The sequence below is a fragment of the Panthera onca genome, chromosome A1 (assembly GCF_046562875.1).
Source record: "Panthera onca isolate mPanOnc1 chromosome A1, mPanOnc1 haplotype 2, whole genome shotgun sequence".
In the NCBI taxonomy this organism is placed as follows: Eukaryota; Metazoa; Chordata; class Mammalia; order Carnivora; family Felidae; genus Panthera; species Panthera onca.
In genome coordinates, this window is record NC_138339.1 from 13,170,001 (window position 1) to 13,173,865 (window position 3,865).

Genomic DNA, 3,865 nt, shown 5'->3' on the forward strand with positions numbered 1-3,865 from the left:
ATTCTGTGTCTCCCTCTCTCTCTGCCCCTCCCCCACTCACACTCTGTCTCTTTCTGCCTCAAAAATAAGTAAACATCAAAAAAAAATTTTAAAAGATACCATTTCTTACTTATATTGTCAAAATTATGTGGCACCCTGATTGGGCAAGATTTTGGAGAAATAGGCACATGGTATATTATTATTGGTGGTATAATTTTTATATAATCCCCCTAAAAGTTGTCAATATGTATGAAAATTTAAAACATGTATACCTTTTGTCTCAGCAGTTCTATTGGAGGGCTTTTTAAAAAAAAATTTTGATGTTTTTATTTATTTTTGAGACAGAGAGAGACAGAGCATGAGTAGGTGAGGGGGAGAGAAAGAGGGAGACACAGAATCTGAAGCAGGCTCCAAGCTCTGAGCTGTCAGCACAGAGCCCGATGCAGGGCTTGAACTCACAAACCGTGAGATCGTGACCTGAGCTGAGGTGGGACGTTCAACCGACTGAGCCACCCAGGTGCCCCTGAGGGCTTTTATCCTACAGATATACTTACACAGAAACTTAAAGACAGAGTAGTAGACTATTAATTGTGGCACTTTCTACAGCAGCTAAAGAGTAAAACAGCTTAAATATCCATCGATAGAGGAATGATAATATAAATTATAATATATCATATAGTGGAATCCTATGCAACGTTGAAAACCGTGAGGAAGCACCAGTCATTCTAACATGGGATGATTGCCAAGATGTGCTGGATATGGTGGGAATAGAAAACAGTGTTGGAGAGTGTTTATACTGTGTTATTATCTGAGTGAGAAAGGTAAAACAGAGGCACCTACTCAGTGGTTGTGTGTGCACTGAATATCTCTACAAAGGTGCAAGAAACAGCTTGGATCGTTGACTCTTGAAAAAGGCACTCTGGGACAGGTGGGCAAAGGGGGCATATAGGGCTACTTTTTACTATACGTTCTTCGTAACATTTGGTATTTGATCATATGCATAATTTCAAAATTACAATAATTAAAGTCTTAATGAGGGTGCATGATACAATTACCTATATTTTATGCCCAAGTTTTGTCTCAATTCTTTTGTTTGTCTATGTTAATAGTAAAAATTGAGGCAGGAATAATATGGCTTTTACGATCTCAGAGGTTCTGTTCCTGAGATTCTCATGCAATTTTATAAACTGAAAAAAAAGACTGTTAAAAAAAAGGGGGAAGCAACATTGCCTGCAGAGATATCTTGACAGTAAATTCATTAGATAGTAAAATAGTTTTGCATAATAAAGGACTGGTGCTCTACTGCTCGCCTTTGAAATTAAACTTGATTCAGAACTTGAACTGATTACATTAAAAGAGCCTGTCCAGTCGAGGGGAGAAAAGCCCAGGACGCCATAAGTGTAGACCCACAGAGCAAATATAGTACATTCTTTGGCTTCCTTACAAAATGTCAGTCCTTTGATCTTTGAAATAATTTCACCTGTGTTGATGATTTCACATAAAAAAAAAATAATCTTGGTCTTAATCTCACATTTTTTTCCCATTTCTTCCTCTTTACCAGTTACATTTAATTGCTTTTTTTTTTCTCATCCAAATAGGAGTTTTGTCTTTATTCAGACTGCTGGACTGAGTTCATAATGTGCAGCTAATATATAGTAGTCTTTAAAATAGTATGCCAAGATTTTTGAGAGGATTGGAATTTAATGAGTAAGCCTGGCTGCTTCATTTGTAATATTGTATTCAGGAAAAAATTAAAAGGACTTCAAGTCATTTTTCTCTCTAATAGACTTAAGAATCAACTGAATTAAAAAAACAGACACACACACCTTGTATCAGATGGGGTGGCCATATTCAGATATTCCAGAAATGTTTTCACTCAGAATAAATGAAATAATATTGGTCATAAATGTATGATTGTTGAAGAAGGAGTTCAAGTTCAGGAGGAGCGTATTAAAACCAGTCTCTCCACTCTTGTGCAGATTGAAATTTTCCACGCTTAAAAAAAAATGTCAAGCACTGTTTACTCCAAATCACCCAGACTTATAATCCCCTCACTTCTCCTGAGGGCACCTCCTTCTCTTCCCTTTCTCCAGAAGGTGGAGGAGCACACATGAGGCTGCTTCATGAGAGATTCTCAGGCGATTTTCATTCATTCAACTAATATTTCCTGAGGGTTTCCATAGGTGGCTTCCGGGCTGTGTTCTAAGCTTGCCAACCACAGTGTAAATGAGGCTACGTTCCTGCCTTCGCTAGGCTAAATCCTAGGAGGGAGGGCAGTGACTAAGCCAATCATCCTACATAATTTCAGATGGTGATACATGTCTGTCTTCCATTGCTGTTCAATCCCAAAAGTTGCAACCTGAAATGGCGACCACTTATTTGCTCATGATGCTGCGTGTTGGCATTTCGGGCAGGGCTCAGCTGGGAAGATTTAGCTGTTCCAGGTGGTGTCAGCTGGGTTTGTGTATGTATTTGTGGTTATTTGGAAAAGTGTCTGTAGAGTGGCTGGTCCCAGAGAGCTCGTACATGAGTCTACCAGTTGGCTTGGTTTGTAGGCTGGGACAACTCAGTTCTCCACCCCCTGGCCTCTCTGGCAGGCTAGCTCAGGTTATTCAAATGGTGGTCTCAGAATTCTAAGGAAGTAAGGGCAAGACATAATACATAGGAATTTTAAATCTATGCATGTGTCACATTTGTTATTCCCCTATTAGCCAAACAAGTCACTAGGGCATGCATATATATATATATATATATATATATGCCATGTACCAAAGATCCCCAATTCAGGTATTTTCATGAAGTCCAAAGCATAGGCTTTCACGAGGGCCTGCTTACATTTTGCTTCTACCTGTGTCAAAGTCATTTTTTTTTTAAAGAAAATTTTTCTTGCCCATTGGAAAATGCTCCATTAAACAAAATTACACCGTGATTATTATCATTATCATTACTATCGGCATGATTCGGGGCTCGCCAGAGGGGATAATATGCCACCATGCATTGGGAATCCCTAAGATGAGGACTCTCGCTTGTACTTCACAGACTTTTTCCACCACAAAGTATCTCCAAGGCAGTTGCTACCTGATTCCAACAATTGTTGCTGACAAAATTGTGGGTCCAATGTATCTGGATCTTCCAGGCTTGCAAAAGTAGCAAAAACAATTCTTTTATTCTATGCAAAATTTCTAATTTTGAGATACTGACAACTTGTTTAAGTGTCTTTTAAAGACTCAGTACAAAAAAAATGTTTTTAATAAGCAAAATACAACTGAAAATCCAATTTGACAGGTTGGTGACTTTACATAAAGGCCCAAGGAGCTTTTTACAAAAGAATTCATGTTGACGGAAGGCAGAGTAGAGGTTTGGCCTCACGGGTGATCTGGCCCTAAGGGGAGGGTAACAAGAATGAACACAAACCAAAGAACTGTTCTCAATAATCTCCATGGGTACCAAGAGCTCAGAGAGTGAGTATCCCTGGTGAAAGTATTGATGGCTTAAGCTCAGTGACCTCAGCATCAGTAAAGACCCTAGACTGTGATGTCCCAAGGAACTAGCAGAAGGGGAAGCCCAATTCTTCCTGATAGGCCCACCCACCACTGATTTGTCGCTTGTCAACTGGACAATTCCAGATGGGGGAGAGGCAGTTTTCTCTCTCAGCTTTCCTATTGGAAGCACACTTTTTCTGTGAAGCACATTGGATCCATTCCATTCCCCATCCGCATTCTACATATATTCTGGACTCCAACTTCTCTGGCATTAAATACTGCCTCCTCATCTGTTTTGTGCTTCCAACTCTGTCCTAGTAAACTGCATTTACCAAAATTGTGCTGTCCACATGATGTAGCACAATGAAGCCTTGCTAATCCCCACCCCACCCCCCCCCCCACCC